Source organism: Girardinichthys multiradiatus, chromosome 5 (assembly GCF_021462225.1).
Source record: "Girardinichthys multiradiatus isolate DD_20200921_A chromosome 5, DD_fGirMul_XY1, whole genome shotgun sequence".
NCBI lineage: Eukaryota > Metazoa > Chordata > Actinopteri > Cyprinodontiformes > Goodeidae > Girardinichthys > Girardinichthys multiradiatus.
Genome location: NC_061798.1, coordinates 16,378,892 through 16,398,579, shown reverse-complemented (window position 1 = coordinate 16,398,579; position 19,688 = coordinate 16,378,892). Strand labels below are relative to the sequence as shown.

The 19,688-nt window shown below is 40.1% G+C and overlaps 1 protein-coding gene across 2 annotated transcripts in view; it reads right to left on the bottom strand.

Annotated features, from left to right (window-relative positions):
• The window catches only part of cabp4 (calcium binding protein 4), a 34,854-nt gene extending 29,263 nt beyond the window's left edge, over positions 1-5,591 (bottom strand). The window contains exon 1 of one of the 2 annotated variants that reach the window (XM_047365696.1): positions 5,547-5,591. The gene's annotated coding sequence lies outside the window, so the exon portion shown is untranslated. The remainder of the gene's footprint in view (positions 1-5,546) is intronic. The other variant, XM_047365695.1, reaches the window with a different exon arrangement.
• Between the last annotated feature and the right edge of the window lie 14,097 nt (positions 5,592-19,688).

Sequence of the window (19,688 nt, the reverse complement as noted above, 5' to 3'; positions counted from 1 at the left end):
ATCACCCTCTGTGACTCCACAATTGACACTGTGGAATCTTTCCGCTTCCTGGGAACCATCATCTCCCAGGATCTCAAGTGGGAGCCAAACATCAGCTCCCTCATCAAGAAAGCCCAGCAGAGGATGTTCTTCCTGCGGCAGCTGAAGAAATTCAACCCGCCAAAGACTATGATGGTGCACTTCTACACAGCCATCATTGAGTCCATCCTCACCTCCTCCATCACCATCTGGTACGCCGCTGCTACAGCCAAGGATAAGGGCAGGCTGCAGCGTGTCATTCGGTCTGCTGAGAAGGTGATTGGCTGCAGTCTACTGTCGCTCCAGGAACTGTACACCTCCAGGACCCTGAAGCGGGCAGGGAAGATTCTGGCTGATCCCTCCCACCCCGGTCACAGACTCTTTGAGACTCTCCCCTCTGGCAGGAGGCTGCGGTCCATCCGGACCAAAACCTCACGCCACAAGAACAGTTTTTTCCCATCTGCCATCAGCCTGGTTAACAAAGCCCGGAAACCACCCTGACACTCTCCCTCCCTTTCTTAAAATACAAGAATTTATTAGCAAAAATAAGTCAACTCAAAGTCAAACATATTTCAATCAAAAAACTCTTTACTATGCTAAAACAATCCAACTAAACTACCAAGCAGAATTAAAGAATAACGAAGACTAATAGGCTATGTACAATATAAACAAGTTGATCAATGAAGGTTGAAAACCATGACTGAAAGAGTGATGCAACATTACCATGCAATGTTTATGTGTGAGAACCAATGATCATCTTGAAGAATCTGGAAGTGAAGTTAAGTTACTCTTGGAACTAACTTGGACAACCATTCACAATGCAAGATGAGATAAAATATTATTTTAATAAAATAATGTTTTAAGAATGATCTGCTGAATAGAACCAACCTTCTGGATGATGAATTCTCAACGGTGTTTCATTAGCTGCCTTTATTTATTAAAATAATATTTAAAGAAATATTATTAAGGGAATATTTTGGAAAAGAGCCAAATCTTTCTGGAGAAATGGGGCTTAATGGTGTTTACTTAGTTATCAGATTTAGTAAAATAATGTTTAGGAACTATTATTTACTAGCTTGAAACTAACAACCTTTCTGTCAAATATTATTTGGCAGCAAGCGCGTGTCCTTAGCTGTTAGCAGTTAAGCTAACAAAGAAGCTGATAGCTTAGCACCAGAATCAAACACACACCTTTAAAAATACCGTTAATAAAAGGGTTAAAATGCATAAGCGCGGACGGCGCGTTATGGCCGATCTTCTGTGTTTAAAATCACCCTTTAAATAAAGTTTGTCTTAACTTTAAAAACCCACAAACACAGAACACAACCTGAGCACGTGTGCTGCAGATGTTCTGCTAGCACCAAGATAGCTGAGTTCAACACAAACAAAACCAAACTTCATAAAATGAAAAACGTTTATATCATTTCAATCTAAATCCTTCTATTTCGCTGCCCAAACACTTCACCTCATGAACTGTGGTGAGGAACATTGTCCAAGGCGGCGAAGTTTGAAGAAACGTCCACAGTCTTTAAACGGTTATATGATCGATGATCGTATGACACCTTTGGATCCAGTTTGAAGAGTTTATGTCTGCTTGCCAGCAAAGCTGTGGGGAGTGGCGGCTGTTCTGTCAGCCAGCCAAACTGCACATTACCGTAACCACGGTGATGCGGCTCCTGTTGTCCTTTTCTCAGGCAGGGAAAACAGCTTCACTCGGCTTGTAGAGACAGCTTCTCTACTGGGACTTCTTTGGAACACCGTTTGCTTCTGATGGCCTCAGAGAGAATGTCAAGCCAGGCGTGTACCTTAATTCCTTTTCATGACTGAATCTACCGGATACACAGAGTAATACATTTGTACTTATCTTAGTGAATATGATCGATGATTGTATGACACCCTTGGATCCAGTTTGAAGAGTTTGTCTGTTTGCCAGCAAAGAGACATTAGCGCGCTTGTCTCTCCGGCCAGCCTCGCAGCGGAGTCCTGGGTGGAAGAGATCGGCTTGTTGGAGAGGGGGTGCTCTTATACAGACAGTGGCATCATGGGAATTCTGCTGTTACAGTTTGCTTGGCTGTGCCGGAAGTAGGTTAATGCAATTTATTTTGAAAGTTCCAGAAAAGTTTGTACCGCAGTTTAATGTTGATATCCATGGCTTTGTCCCAACATTGCTGTAATTGATGAAACAATGAATTCTTCTATCCACCACAAAATCCTGAGAGATAGTATCCAGTCAATAGTTTGCGGAACAGTTTGGAGTATTTCTGTTTTGCAGCAGGATAAGGCTCAAAAATCCCTCAATGTGGCCAAACTGTGGGCTCAAATTCCTTCATAGCGATGTAAAAGACCTATTGCCACTTTATGGTGTTTGTTGCTGCAAAGAGTGGCTCAGGGCTTAGGGGCAATTACTTATAGGGCTAGCTTGGTTTGGATAGCTTTGTCCCTTAAAAAATGAAATCAACATGTAGAAACAGTTTTTAGTATATACCCGAGTTATCTTTGTCAAGAAGAATCTTTTAAGGGGCAAACTACTTATTCACTGGATGAAGTGAAGGTTACTAAAATGTAGAAAAAACCCTATCCTCAACTGTACAAGCCTGCAAAAAAAGTTATGTCCTGTCTTGCCAGCTGTTTTAAAACATTCATTTTTCAGTTGTAACTAAAGCATAATATCTTCACTTTCTATGGAGCCTGCATGAATTATTCCCACCTTCTAGCACAACTCCCATCAGAGTAAACAAACACCCCACAAGCACAGCCGGTAACACATGCGGGTTTCGCTACACAAGCCACTGAGCAGCACTCTGTGTGTCTTCAGCTCTCCTCCCTAAGTGGCCAATTGCTGTCAATCACTGCAGCCGACATAAGCAATTTTAGATCCTAATCACTCTAATTGAGGTAATGAAATGGGGGGCCAGGTGGACTGGGCAAAAACAAACATGGCGAACGCAGCTGAAGATGGAGAGCTGGCTGCCCTTGCGAGATATGAATGGAGCTGCCTGGAGCATACAGGGGCTGTAACTTTGCTTAGGATTTCTAAATATATATTTTTGCAAGAACGTCTGAAGTGAAGGATGCTGGGATTCACTGCATTTGTCATGGAGACATGACCCACATACTCAAAATACATCATGTTTCACTGCTAATTTTTTCATGGTTATAGCTATGAGACAAAACAGAGAAAAAGTTACCCTGGAACAGGACTCCTCATCATAATGTGCCATCATAAAGATCACACAGATGACTTGACTACTCAGACTTAAGGTCTGCAAGATGATAAACTGCTCAACATTTCAGTTTAGTCATGTTTATGGCTGCATGCCATTTTGGTTAAGCTGCAACATTATTTCCAAGACTGGACTGAACTTTCTATTCTCTGTTTTGGTAGCTGCTCGACTAATGTGTCAAAAAAGCAAGACTTTGGGTAAAATTGCATTTGTCCACAATGTGGCGTATGTTACAGAGCTTCATTTTCTTATTTTAATGATGTGACATTTTCCATGGAGATTTCATCTCAGGTTGTCAATGACACATTTCAGCGTAAGGTGTCTAAAATTGTGAGCAAGCTTTTATGTTGTTTGCCTACTCACTGATTGTCCTCTAACAAAAAGAACAGATTTATAATACAGACTGTAAGGCTGTAATAACTTGTATTTAATAACATAATCTGAGGTAAGACCAAGTTAAATAACGTTACATGAAAGGCAAAATATAATTCTGGAAGCTTCTGGTTCAGACATGAAACTCATGTGGTTAACTTTGTGGGCCTCACCAAAGTTTTCACCAATAAAATTCTGAAAAGTGTGGCATGCATTTACTTTGGAAGATATAAGTTTTGATCTACACCCTTCCGTTGTAGCTCTGGTTGTATGTTCTGTGCCATAGTCCTGCTGGAATGAGAACTTCCACAGCAATCTAAAATTGTTTGAAGCCTCTAACAGGTTTTCTTTCAGGAAAGCCCTGTATTTGGTTCCATCTATCTCCCTTTCCCTGCTGATGGAAAGCACTCCCATATCATGATGCTGCCAGGACCATGTTACTCAGTGGAGGTAGTGTCATCATGTGTATTATTAATATCCTGCCGCACATGACTTTTTGCATGGCATGTGGGAAACTGAAATTTTTCCTTTTTTCAGCTTTTTTTTTAGCAATGCCTTTCCTCCTGCTCTCTGCCACGCAAAGGCCAGTGTTGTGGCGTACCCAGTTAATAGGTGCCTTCTTAACAGATTTTCCCACCTCTGTTGTGGCTCTCCGCAGCTCTTTTAGAGTTACCAGGAGCCTTGGCAATTTTTGTGGACAGCCATGTCTTCGTAAGTTTGGAGTTCTGGGGTGTTGTTTTCATACCCTAACCCTGCTTCTGAGGCCTTCACATAAAAGCAAAATTTATCTTGACATTTCAATACACACAGGTGTACAATATACTGAGTAGGTAACTTCTGAAAGAGGTTGGCTAATCATGATTAAGGAGGCTGAAAATCATTGTAAACCAAGCTTTTCAGATTTTTATTAGTGTGCATTTTTGATAACCACTTATCTTGTTCTTCTCCTCTTAACAATTATGAACTACTTCCTGTTTGTCTGTCAAAGAAAATCCCAATACAACTAATGCAGTTTGTGACTAAATGTGTAAAGGTTAAAGGTATGGATACCTTTGTGAAAAACAAAAACCTTTAAATCCTGCAGCAGAGACCTTTACATTACATGGATAATTATTTTATATTTACAGCTAAAGTTTAGCCTATGACAAAGAAAAATTGTAGAACCACCTCACTGAGATAAGAAACATTGGCCTCCTGGTGGGTAGTTATGAACAATCAAAATCACGAATAAAATAGATCATGATATGATTTGGTGTCATTTCATGGTAAGTAAAAGTCTTGCATAAAAAGTTAGTAAGGTTCAAAATGGGTCCATCTTATCTTCACCTGTTTTGACACCTTAGTAGCACTTCCTCCTCAACACCACCCCCACCCACCACAACCACCTGCCATCCAGCACTGATTTCATGTCAGTGCTGCAAAATGAGACTGTCACCTTTGGAGTAATTGCAAGTGAAGAACACAAGGAGAGAGCTTTTCTCAGTTTTAATTATCATTTCTGCATTATTCCAGCCGAATTGCAATGTCTCCCTCTGACAGATTCTGGAGGGCAACCTGATCCAAGTCTCTTAGTGTAAGTGCACAGTCAACAACAAACACAAATATTGAAGAATAACAAATGCAAACGGAGGTCTGGCCATCTGTTCAAACAGCAAAATATAATCCAGATAATCAAATAATATGTACCCAAGAGGAAATGGCTGTGAGTCTCATTAGAAACTGTGGGGGCTGCTTCAGACGTGGCCTGTGCAGAGAGCTAGCAACAGACAAATGAGTCAACGTGGAAGCAAGCTGAATTATTGAAGAGCGCAGAGTAAAACAGGTTAACACTTCACTATAAATCATCTAAACAAATCAATAGTTTGATGAAAGGGTCCTCAGTCTCCTGCCATAATGAAAAAAGACAAACATTATAATAATAACAATGCTTACTTGGACAGCTCTTCTTGTTTGTGCTTCTTGGGTGACAGATGCAGATGGAGTGTGAAGTATGAAGTGCCTATTACCTAACCTTGGGATTATATGATGAGAGGTGATTATCCAGCTAAATATATCAGGATTAAAGATGTATGTGGCTGCTCAAGAACGAAAAGGGCAGCAATATGATCTAATGGGACGAGCCATTTTCCGCACCAGGATCAGTTTAATTTTTACCGGTTTAGAATAACTATAGTCCTCAGTTTGGAAGAAAGGACTCTGTGTCAGGATGTGAGTTTTTGGACTTTGTTTGTGGTTTGGTGTTTTGTTTTACTAGATGCTCTTGTTTGAAGTTTTGTATTCTTGTTCATCACTTTCTGTGTTCTGACAATTCTGGTTTCCTTTTGCCCCCCTGTCTATTCTCCTGTTCTGCTTGGGTCTGTGTTTCTCCTTATTGGTTAATCTGTTTCACCTGCTCCCTCTGCCTCCCAGCCTCCTTGTGTCACCTGTTCCCTGTTCCTCTGATTACCTGCCCTATTGTTTCTTGTCCACCTTTGTCTGTATTTAAGTTTGCGTTTGTCCTTTGTTCCACGCGGTGTCGTTATGTCTCTTCAATGTCCTCATGAGATGTCTTTTTTGGATTTTTGTCCTTGAACTGGATTATCTTGTCACCCTGCACCTCGCCTTCATGTGAGTGATCTCTTTAAATTAAAGTTGGAGTTTTGATCCCACTCTGCTTTTCTCCGTGCTTGTCTGCCTCTGGTCCACCACAAAATAGAATTATGACACTCTGATTTTTACCCCTATCACTATAAGACAAACTTTATAACATATATAAACAAAAACAAATCAGAAAATTACATCAATATCTGTCTGCTGAAAATACCCCTCTACTGTGCAGTCTCTTGAGTCCTATAGTCCCAGTGTTGTGGAAGACCTCCTGTCTTGTTCTGGTACCAAAGAAAACTCACCCATCAGTCCTCAATGACTATAGACCTGTTGCCCTGACATTTCACATCATGAAGGTCCTAGAGAGACTCCTGTTGGCCCACCTGAGTAAGCAAACAGTAAACCATCAGGACCCCCTTCAGTTTGCTTATCGCTGTGGAGTTGGAGTTGAAGATGCCATCATACACCTGCTTCAACAAACCCACTGTCATCTGGACAAAGCCAGCAGCACTGTGAGGATCATGTTCTTTGATTTCTCCAGTGCATTTAATACAATCCAACCTGATTTGCTTTGTCAGAAACTCCAGAAGACTCAGGTGGAGGCCTCAACAATCTCCTGGATCAAAGACTACCTGACAAACAGACCACGGTTTGTGAGACTGAAGGGTTGTGAGTCTAACCAGGTAGTCAGCAGCACAGGAGCACCACAGGGGACTGTACTCTCACCATTCCTTTTCACTCTGTACACCTCAGACTTCCAGTACAAGACAGACTCCTGTCATCTGCAGAAATACTCGGATGATTCTGCAGTCGTGGGGTGGATCAGAGATGGACAAGAAGCTGAGTACAGGAAGGTGGTGGACCGCTTTGTGGCATGGTGTGGAAACAATCATCTCATCTTGAACGTGACTAAAACAAAGGAGATGATTGTAGATTTTAAGAGAAACAGGAATAAGTCAAAAACTATTAACTAGTATAAATACCTCGGTGTTCACCTGGACAACAGACTAGAGTGGAGATGCAACTGTGAAGCCATCTACAAGAAGGGACAGAGCAGACTATACTTCATAAGGAAGCTTAGGTCCTTTGGTGTTTGCAGCAAGATGCTGCATATCTTCTATAAGTCTGTTGTGGAAAGTGTGATCTCTTCTGCCATCATCTGCTGGGGAAGCAGCATCAAAGCCAGGGACTTAAAAAAGCTCAACAAGCTGATAAAGAAGGCTGGTTCTGTTCTGGGGACTCCTCTAGAACCTCTGGAGATCATTGTGGAAAGACGAATTCTTCACAAAAGGAAGAACATTATGGAGAACCCTGAGCATCCTCTTCACCAGACTGTTGTACAACAACAGAGTGTCTTCGGTCAGAGGCTTCTTCAGATCTGCTGTAAGACGGAGCGCTACAGGAGATCCTTCCTGCCCACAGCCATCAGCATCTACAACGGCTCTTTGAAGAAACCTTCATAATGAGCTACAACATTTAATTTCCCTTTGGGATTAATAAAGTATTTTTGAATTTGAATTGAATTTGAATTGTTTGGTCCGGACAAAAAGTGGACTTTATTTATTTTATTTGTTTGGTACAGTTTGGTTTCACGTTGTACTTTTTGCAAGTGAACTATTACTTGTAAACAAAGCCACACGGGTGACAATCATTGTTCCCATTGGACAGAAATGATGGGGGCGGGGACAGAGCACAGACCCGGAAATGTAGGAAAACAGCTGTAGACGTGCTGCGTGCAACTCCTCTGTTCTGCATATTTGTACCGTTATTACAGCAGCAATATTATTGTAAGAGTCAAGAGCAGCTCATTCAACACAGATTTTGCGAAGTTCTATTTATAATTTTGGAACGGTGGCGGAGAATGCATGTTACCTGTCCCACAACATACCAGTAGGTTGCTAAGCAACATACAGCTTGTCAGGTATGATTTCAGTACAAACTTGCACCTTTGCAACCGGCTACAGTGCCTTGTTAAGTCCAAAGAGACGTACGTTTCTGTAGTTGGTTCAGATTGGGGCCGGTTCGTATTCAGACCATAAGCGAACTGCACCAAAGTCCGCACAAAAGGTCCGGACCATCGGGAGAAACAAACTCTGGTCCGTTTAAAGCGGACCAAATACACCTTTCTTAGGGTGTATTCACACCAGGAAAGTCCAGGAAGGTCCGCTTGTTTGGTCCGGACCAAAAGTGAACTTTATTTTTTTCATTTGTTGCGGTTTGTTTTCACGTTGTCCTTTTTGCAAGTGAACTATTACTTGTAAACAAAGCCACGTGGGTGACCCGGAAATGTAGGAAAACAGCTGTAGACGTGCTGCGTGCAGCTCCTCTGTTCTGCATATTTGTGCCATTACTACAGCTGCAATATTATTGTGTGGGTCAAGAGCAGCTCATTCAACACAGACTTTGAGACATTCCATTTATAATGTTGGAACCCTGGCGTAGAATGTGTCCGGAACGCCGACGTTCTCTACGTGCCTTGTCCCACAACAAGCCAGTAGCGTTGCTAAGCAACACACAGTTTATCAGGTATGATTACCTTACAACACACACCTTTGCTAGCGGCTACGGTGGCTTTTTATGTCCAAAGAGACGTAAGCTTTTTGTAGTTGGTTCGGATCGGGGCCGGTTTGTATTCAGACCATAAGCGAACCGCACCAGAGCCCGTTTGGAAGCGGACCGAGACCCCCTCCAAAAGTGGGTCTCGGTCCGGTTGTCTGGTCCGGACCAGGGTTCGCTTAAGTGTATTCACACCTGCACAAAAGGTCCAGACCAAGGGGGGAAACAAACTCTGGTCCGTTAAAGTGGACCAAAAGTGGCAAGTGTGAATACACCCTTATTTTCTGTTGTTACTGTTTTTTTTATACCTTTCTGTGTATCTGCATGCTTTCACTTTCCTTTCACTTTGCTGCTGGTACTCCTGGATTCCCCAACTGTGGGACATAAAAGGATATTTCTATACTATTTCTGTACTGTACTTGGTAATGTTAAGAATCCCTATTTTGCAATAAAACACCACCTTAAGATCAAAAACAGAATCCACATGAACCTGGGAGATCATTTCCATTTATAAGGTAAAATACATAATTTATTAGGATTATTTCATGAATAAAGAAAAAAATACCACTGGTGACATTCACATGACTAGTGTTGCAGCTGTTCCCTGGATGGTAAGTTTCAGAGCAAACTGATAATACATGTGTGAAAAGTCCTATTTAAATAAGTGAAGTGAAAACAGCGGAGGACATTCACAAGATTAATTAGCTAACATCTCAGAAGAAACGCTCCACAGAATAAAGCATAAGTGGGAATCTGTCTTTGCGTGGAGGCCAATTGTAGATACAGTTCCATTCATAAGTTTACATACACTCATCAAAAGTATGAATACATTTTTAGTTTATAAGGTTTTACAGATGTCTTGAGCGGCTAGATTTAGGAACGGTTGTGCGCAGGGATGCAATTTAAGGCTACTTGCTGCTAAATGTCAATTTTCCGTAGAGCTGGCCCAAATTCGTATGGGGCCCTGGGCAGTGTTTATTAAGGGGTCCCACTTCTAGATAACCCCACTGACAACCAACCAGCACAGCCACCACTAATGTCTTTTCTATGCTGTCCATATCTGAAGTATCCAAGAATAAATAGCCGTCTTCTTTTGACTACTGTCATGGAAACTGCTTTAAATTTGATGTTGGCTGTGCACCGAAGCTCAAACATGTTAATTTTGTATTTGGGCATGAAGAGTGTACCTACTGGAAACTTCCTCTCTGGACCAACAGTTCTGCTGGTTAGTTGTATTATTTTTTTCAATACTACAGGGATTGTAATACAGATGAAACCAGCTATTTGCATACATAGTAGAAAAAGTCATATTAAATCAGTTTACATGTTTTGTGTTTTAGGTCAGTTAGGAATACCAAAATTGTTTCTACTTTATAAATCCAAAATAATGAAAGACAGGGAATATTTAAGGACATTTTTTACTTTCTTTAAATTCAGAAGTTTACATTTACTAAGATTACTATAACTAACTTCAAAAGCCCAGATGATTATGTCATGGCTTTGTAGGTTCCTGATCTTGAATCCAACGTTCATCTGTTCAAGCAATTATAAACAAGTCTAGACACTGTCAAAATAAGGTGAGATCTTTCCATGTAATCCATGTAACATTTAGTAACTGCTCACAGTTAACTCCATAAAAGTTACAATAAATATCCTTATATCCTTATGTGTAATCCATGCAATAATTATTAAAACACACAGTTGAAGCAGTGGGGAGTGAAACAAGCATGTTCTCATATTCTGGAGCTGAGAGACTGGAGAGGCCTGTGTGGAGCCACATATTATCTGCCACATGTTATCTGTCTTATCTTTTGCAGAAGTATAAACAACAAGTATCCAATGATGTATGATGATTTTAAATTCTTTCACACGTTTTAAATGAAATTAGTAACCTTTTATTAACATTTTAAAAGATGTATGATTGAAATGTGGGTAAGAACTGAGAATTAGAGTAAAAAAACATTAAGGTTTGACATTCTCAATCAGCTATATATGAAAGAGATATAACGTTAATCATTTGTGAAGCATGAATAAAAAGAATGAAGTGATGGTTTTGTGACTGTGTTTTAAAGTAAATGCTGAAAGCTGAAGAATGAAATGTGTAATACTGTGTAAAGTTTAAAACTGAGCAGATTAGGGAAAGAACTGGAGGATGACTAGGAGTGACGAGAGCCAGCTGCATGCTGACAGCAACGGGAGGACGACTACAGACCAGTGTGCCTATTGTTGGCATCTCTAAGGCTGAGAAACAGAATCAGTAGGTCACAGTGACCATGACTAAAGTATTGAGCAATAACCAAGAAGCTGAGCTGAATAGGTTGTGCAATAATTGAGAAGCCTAACAAGGGGCTGACAGGTGAGAGCATCTGCACTATAAAGGCAATGCTGAAGGAGGGAACGGGGTTGCTTCCTCGCAGAAGACCAGCAAACAAGATCGGACGGAGAAAATAAGCTTGGATGGAAAAGGAACAGAGACACAGCCCAACTGATCGACTGCATTAAAAAGAGGATCAACCCGTGGGCCCAGAAAGGACTGTGCCTCAAAATTAAGAATCTGATTTCATCTAAAGCCTTTTTATCCAGACAACAGAAGTGAACTTGATCGGTGAACAGCTGATTGCTCTAAGTTTCAGGCTTCTGGAAGTCCTGAATCAACCTCATTTATGTCTCCGGGTTTCCTTCAACTCTTCAGCCTCTTAAAACTACTGTCTTCAGAGACATATAACAACAAAGATCCTGTTTAACCATCAAAGCCTGGAGTATCAGTGCCCGCCACTTAAAGGAAGAAAACTGAAGATTAAGTCATATTTCCCTCAAGAAACCACTCGTTGTTACCAGAAGAAACATCTCCATCAGATGCATGGATGAGCCTCTGTCTTCAAAGCCTCTCCAAACCCACTAGTTTCAGCATCAGGGAAAGACAGGTTGAGTTGATTGATTCATTTCTATTATTAAAATTATTTTGTGTTGCCGAATTTAAGCTGTTACTGACCCCTGCAAAAGCGTTACTAATTAAAGAAAGCATATATAAAATTCTAGTTAAATCGTGGACATTCAATTAATTGAGTCAACGTATTTTTTGTTTTTCATTGGTGGTAAAAAGTCTTGTTGCCTGGTTCCAAGATATTTTAGGAGGTTTTTATAGGTTGCCTTAGCCAAGTTTGTTAAAACAGCGCCCATGGGGCTCGTGCCAAGCCACTAAAATCAACCCAGCCCATATACCAAGAGCCAGTTGTAAAATTAGGGAATGAGCAGCCGTGAACAAAAGTGACTGTTGAAAGTGTGGATGACTGCAATAGGCTACTCAGTCGTCCAGACCTACAGTTGAAGAAGGGTGAGACTTTTGTATGAAGGCTGTCAGAGGCTAGGCGAGTCATTTCCCGACACCAGCTTAAACAGAACTTTCAGTAGACCTGCTTAGTAAGACCTTTCAGGTTTGGGGAAGTCCAGACCTGTTGGATGGAGAGCTGGTTTGAGCAATCCCTTTAGACATGGGGAAGTAGGAGGGAGGGTTTAGCTCATCGGACAACAAAAACACCATGGGATGTCCAGTCATCAAATGGTTCAGAAGTGAGATTGGTTCTATTTTGGTGTGAAATGTGCATACCAACCTGTGAAGAAAAGCAAAAGACCTTGTAAAGATGCTGGCTTTAGCTGGTAATTGAGCAACATCATCCACAGAGAAATAAAACCTGTACCAAAATGGGCTGAAATGCCACCCAGGGAAGGAAGAAGCCATTACTTGAAAAGCAACATAAAAAGCACAATTTCAGTTTGCAAATACTCCTAGGGAATGGTTAAAGCAGTCAGATTAAACACACCTGAACACAAGTAGAAATATGACGACCATACTTAAAAGCTAGGTCTGGGTCAGGAAACCAACCAGTTAAATCTAAATCCAATTCTGCCAAGAAGGATGGCCAAAACGTTTGTCTAATTTTGTCTAATTTTGACCCTGTGTAATTAGATAAAACATCCACAATAGACTAAAATTTTAGCACTCAAATATAGTTGTTCAAATTCAGTAAGCTTTATTTCATAATCATTCTGGGAAAGTAAATATTGAAACAAACCATTAAAAGCTCAAAATGATGGGGCAGAGCGTGGTGTAGAGGTGCAAGCGCTTCATATATGGAAGCTATTAGTCCTCGATGCAGCCGTCTGGGGTTTAATTCCCAATCTTGGGACCTTTGACTTCCCCCTTCTCTTGCTGTCCATTTCCTGTCTGAATACTGCAAAGCCCACTAGTGCCACAAAAAGGCCCAAAATGAATATGGCATGCATGCCCATGGTAAGTGGATGCCTGCTTCTAGCCAGAATTGGAGTTTTGCTTCAGCATCCAAGTTGGTTTCTTAGATGCCTTTGTTAATGCTTGCTGAAAGGGAACATCCCCTTGGTCTGATTTATAGCTTCAGTTCCTGCAATACATTATGACCATCAGTTTTGATGCAACACGAAGGACAGAATCTTTATTTTTGGAACAACAGTGGGAAAAACAGCAGCCTAAACACGGCAGTTCCTCTCCTTGACATTCAGCTTTTGCCCTGCCTAAACTTTGTTTCCTTTCACTGGAAGACTCTTCTGCATGATGTGATTCAAATGTAAATGTCACCTCGCTTTAAATTAAAGTGGGAAATAAAGAAAAAAAGATGAAAAGTATTTTCATGCAAATTGTTCTTTAACAGGAGAGGTATTGTGCTGAGTATCCTTTTTTGTTTTCTGTCTTTCCTTGTAACCAAAGCAAGGACTATACTGTGCTGTACACAAAACAAAAAATACCAGTAAGGCAGTCTAACTGCCCTACATTCCTCCAAGTTGTGGTGCTTTTTCTCTTTTCTGGCAACTTTTTTTTGCTCACTCAGGCAGTGCTGAAGCAGGACACAGTAAAAGAACCGATTTCCCCGTGCAATAAGGTTTTCGCCACGCTCAAATATGCTTAGTACTCCTGACCAAAGCCCCTATTTAGCGCTCTGATTACTTACTTATTTTTGATGAAGAGGTGGGAACTTTCTACAACCATTACCTTTGCAGAAAAAAACAACAGAGTGCAATAATGTGTGTTTCATACATTAGTCAGCTCCCAATGGAGTGTGGACCATTGAATTGTTCACACAGCTTTCAGCCTGAAGGTCCAGAAACAGGGAAGAGGCCATATCTGTTTAAGAAGAAAGAAAATAAAAACAGCCTGTGCAAATTTTTGAAGGTAGTTCAGCGCAGTGTATTCATTGGAGAGGCTTTTTGGTTTTATCCTGCTCTATAATTAATTCAGCACTCACTGTATTTTATTTTTGCTAATCATTTACAATTTACCCACAAAAAAAGGCAGACTGGTGGATTTTTACAGTGCCTTGGGAAAGTATTTATCCCCTAGGAGTATTTGCATATTTTCTTACATATACAAACGCAAACTTCAGTGTTTTTTATTACAATTGTATGTGACAGACCAACGTAATTGTTCTATAAATGGGGGGAAAATGGTTTTCATCTTTTAAATACTTCATAATTTGAAAAGTGTGGCATGCATATATTCCACCCCCTTTACTCTAATACCCCTAAATAAAATCCAGATGTTAGAGAACATTATGTATCATGGAACATTTTGAAAAGATGTAAAGCAGGTTTAGCACATAAAGCAATATGCCACATTTTAACCAGCTATCCTCAGCTATCTGCTCAATGCTGACAGGAGTGGCACACAGTGTACTCTTCCGCTGCTGTAGGGCTCAAGATTTTGTGCATATAGTGATGGTATATGTAAAATGCTGGGAGATGGTGCCATGTGATCAGCTACTTTGCTATTTGTGTTTGCAAGCAATTGAACAGGAGTTCATAGCAAGGTGAAGTTTTTGTCACTGTTAATCAGGTTGTAGCAATATTATTAATCAAGGTAAAAAATTAAATTATGCAGATATCTCCTTAGTCTTTAATCCCTAGCTGATTGTTCTCTCTCATAGTTTTACTGCTAGAACAAAGTGAATCTGATGATTCTCTGATAGGTGTTAATGCCAATGATCCGCTAGAACCATTTTCCCTCCGACAGTACAGACATGTTCGGAGTGAGTGGGCATGTGTGATCACAAATGTCTCTACCAATTCCTTCAGACTTCCTACACACATGAACCATCCAGCTCCCCAGCATAAAGTCAGAAAGATCAGCGGGTGCACTTGTGTGAATGCAGCGGCAGATTCTGCAGAGCAGGTGTGTGTGTGTGTGCTGATAAGAGTTGTTGCTTGATACTCTTTTTCTGCTAATCTGCATGTTGCTTTCCACTCTGTGAATTGTCAATATGTAGTAACACATGTGCTACTGATAAAAACACAAAACGTTCGCTGGGGTTGCTCATTTGTCATTTTCAATGAGTTGGAAAAAAGGAATCCGGTGTTTTCAGCGATCACATAGACGCCTTGGCATAATAATGTTTGGAACTCACATCTCTTGCACTGAATTCCCATCTCTTAGTGTGAAGTGAAACAAAACAGCCAGACCTAATAATCCACAACTTCATCTTTTAGGCTGGTTTTGGGCATAGCAAATTTCTTGAGCGGCTACATTTAGGAACGGTTGTGGGCAGGGATGCAATTTAAGGCTACTTACTGCTAAATGTCAATTTTTCGTAGAGCTGTCCCAAATTCGTATGGGGCCCTGGGCAGTGTTTATTAAGGGGTCCCACTTCTAGATAACCCCACTGACAACCAACCAGCACAGCCACCACTAATGTCTTTTCTATGCTGTCCATATCTGAAGTATCCAAGAATAAATAGCCGTCTTCTTTTGACTACTGTCATGGAAACTGCTTTAAATTTGATGTTGGCTGTGCACCAAAGCTCAAACATGTTGATTTTGTATTTGGGCATGAAGAGTGTACCTACTGGAAACTTCCTCTCTGGACCAACAGTTCTGCTGGTTAGTTGTATTATTTTTTCAACACTACAGGGACTGTAATGAGTGTAAAAAGGTATAAACAAGTTTCTCATCTATGTTGGTGCTCTATTGCTGCCTATACTAGTGCACAATTTGCTCTAGCATTAATATGTTGTTATTTTGTGAATAAAGTGTGTTTACTGATGGAACTTGATGTTGTTCTGGGTGTTGCTTTTATCACATTTACCGTTTTAAATGTGTAATAATTCCACTCTTGTCTTTTCTTCAGTGCCACAGTCTCTAATACAACATCTCTGGTCTCACCACCTTCCTTAAAATCCTCCAACTTCTTTCTCTCTTTTCCCTGTAACCAGGCGCACAACTACCTACTTTTTGAGGGTTATGAAGACACATTACACACCCCACCCCCCACTTTTTTATGTATAAATCTTATCTATACATCAGAACAACAGCTTGTACACTATGTAAGAATGTTAATACAAATTGTTATGTCGTGCTTTTTTCACTTGCCAATTTGTCAAGAATGGCATCAAATAAAATTGAGCACGCCACACTGTTTTCAGTAGCTTTAAATAAATTACACATTTTGGTAATGTACTTTTGCAATATGCAATATGATTTAAAAATTACTTTGTGTTACCAGTTCCTACTTTTCCACCTATTATTAGACCAACCTGTCATCTTCCTGCATCTGTCCTGATTCTTTCTCTCCATCCTAACTAGTGTTGCCAGATTTCATGAAAGAAACAAGCAACCAGCTGTGTAAAACAGAGGCCATTTGTAAACACTATAAATGTATTCAATTATTATGGCATTATACATAAACGACAGCAAAAGTATGCTAAACACTTTTACCATGCACATTTTTAATGACTTAAATTCTTTGAGTATCTTGTACTTTTAAACTCTGATCAAAAGAAATTTGCATTTTGCATACATAACAGCAAAATGACAGTAAACACAGTCAACAAAAAACTTGAAAAGATACACATTTATATTTTTACCATATTTTCCCGACATGCTGGAACTCTCTCATGTTGTCTTATTACTCGTTTTCCTGTCCTATGGGCTCTGGTGTGAATGTGTTTGGGTTGTGCCAACTATGTCAACTATGGCGGGCATGATTACCAGGAAACGGGGGCATAAAATAGACAAACTACCTACCACTGGTGTTTTGCTTTACTGGGGGGAGCTGGGAGATAATCAAGGGTTTTCACTCGGAGAGAAAGCCAAGCCCAAATAAGCAACTTCACCTTCATAAACAAGCCCAAAAAACCTCAACCCGCAACTCACGAGATTTGCAAGCATCATTAGTCAAAAACAAGCCAAAAGTCGCTCATAATAAGCGGACTTGGCATTGCTGATCCTCACAGATTGAATGACATGAATTTTCTGTTGAGTAGGATTCAAAAGTAAGGCAGTCAAACCACATATAAAAAACATGAAATTTTGTTTTTAAATGATATCCTTGTTGGATATCATTTACTAATTGGACGCTACATCTGATCAGACTTAAATACATCACAACAGCACTGTAGTGTTATATACGAGTGAAGACATTTAAACTCAAGTGTAAATACTGATCAGTACACAGTTGCAAGACAATAGTAACCTGTCATTTACTAGTAGTAGCTTTAGATAACCTCATTATTTACAAGCCTCTTCTTGATACACTGTCATAACTTACCTACTGCCTTTCAACCACTTTGAAAAATTTTTTTTTCTCCCCTACGACATCTTTATCATCCTTCCGTTTTCTAGCCCAAAGAGCTCAGGCTCGTACTTGAGGGGTGCCCACTCGAGCGCCTGCAATGTGTGTGTTAGGGTAAAGGAGCGGCGCATAATCAGTGACGTGCTTCTGTTATTGATAACATTATTCGCACATGCATAAACAGCTTTAAAATACTAAAATAATCTTTCCACCATCGCTTTGGCGCTCACAGCTCCACTGGGGTGCCTCTCATTCAAACACATGAATTCTGTCTTGCTCTGGCTAACCCTTATTCCCCTCTGTTGCAGGGCAAATGTTTCTAGATTTTCCCTCATCTGTTTCCTGCTCTGACAGATCACAGTGTCATCTGCAAACATCAAAGTCCATGGAGACTCTTGACTAACCTTATCTGTCAACCTGTCCGTCACTACAGCAAACAAGAAGGGACTCAGAGCCGTTCTTTGATGCTGGGAACTCCTCTGCCACACCTACAGGACACCTCACCACTGTCTTACAGCTCTCATACATGTCCTGTAAACTCGCCCTCCTTTGAAGCTACACATTTTGATGATCAGTATTTCAGGTTATGATTAATTATAAACTATTAAAAAGTGTTCTGAGCCAAATAAGATAAGGGGGACTTTGACACGTATTGACAGGCATTCAGACAACAACTGATGAGGTCATATATTCATATTTTGACAAACACGGCAACTGCACCAGCTGTCTTGATAAGAAGTTTGATTTTGATGAGCTCTCAAATTGAGCAGGGGCATTTTGAAGGAATCTGGAGAAAAGCAGTTCTTGTTGGTGAAAGGTCAAATCTCAGATGTTTGTGTTTGATTGGGACCATAGCTTACACACAATGAATTTATGACATCAGTATGTATTAAAAATCATATCAGTCTTATTTAATAAAGTGTTTTCCAGAGGCAGTTGAACCCAACTGCTTAGTTGTTTGTGTGGCTGGTCAGTGTATTATTGTCATCCGTCCCTGTCTCTCTCTTTCCATTCTCTTCTTCAACACAAGAGTCGCACCATTGTAAAGTCATCATTGTTTGATCAGCACATTTTATACCAAGGCCAAAGAGAAAGCGTTCTTCAATCAAACCTGTTCCACAACAGGAGGTAATATAAGAAAATCCATTCCTAGACCCAATGTTTAACTGAAGATCTGCTGTAGGCATGGAGATATTCTCATTAAGGTGAAAAGGATGCAGTTGCATTTTGTTGACTGAGTTTTAACCATAGCAGAAAGAAAATAATTTATTCAACATGTATTCACATCCAACTAAGTAAAGAAGCAACGTTTGTGGAATAGAGGATTATCAGTTAAATCTAATATCACTTGGAGCTAGTTTCAACAATATTGGTCCATATAGTTGAGTGTTCACATCTGTGTATGGATAAATATGCTTAAGGTCAGTTTATGTGTGTTTTTCTACACCAAAAGTGATTTGATGACTTTCTTCCATGCTGTGATATCAGTGAAAAAACATTTGTGTGGTGCATCCATAATCTAAGAAGGTAAGGTTAAATATTATTTAGATGCATTACATGTAGAAATAATACACAAGTCTGTCAAGACAGACAGCAAAACAGTATAGCCCCAACTTATTTTAGGGAAATAGAATATGGATATAGCCCAACACTAATTCTGATTGAACATCACTGTTTTTAAATAAAAAGGCTCATGCTTGATGGTCAAGTCAAGGCAAATCTTAATTATATGATTAAAATCTGAGTATCCAAAAAAATAAAGGGTGCTTTAAGTCATTTTTGCTGGAAAACAACTCTTAGGATGAGCATTTTCACTATCTCTTCTGATTTTTAATTTTTACTGCGCAGTAATCAGCTCCACAATAAATATTTCAAGTCTCAGTTTGTTCTCTTCCAAGAGAAGAATACAAAGTAAAACACGCCGGTTTGTGAGCAAAACCAAAGAACCTGAGGAACAAAGGCTGTTAGAGGCATCTTGTGGATAATGTGTTCACCTCTTGGTGAACAATAATGCCACATAGGTAACTAATTGCTAGCACTGTTGCCTCATTAAGCACAGCAAGAAGTTCTGCCAAGGGGTATTGGCTTCACACCTCGCTACAATCACTGCTTTCTCTACATGTGCGCCACTTTAGTTGCGCTCTGATTTGATGTTGCATACTACTTTCATGCTCCCTTGGACATGCTTATGAAGTCCTGAAGATCTGGAGAGGATTGTTTGTTGTTTTGCTGCAGAAACTGTGCCAATGTTCATCAGTCCTGTCATTTTCTTTCAGTTACATATATCAGAGGTTGATTCTTCCTATATTTTTTTAATGATATACTTATTTTGATCAGA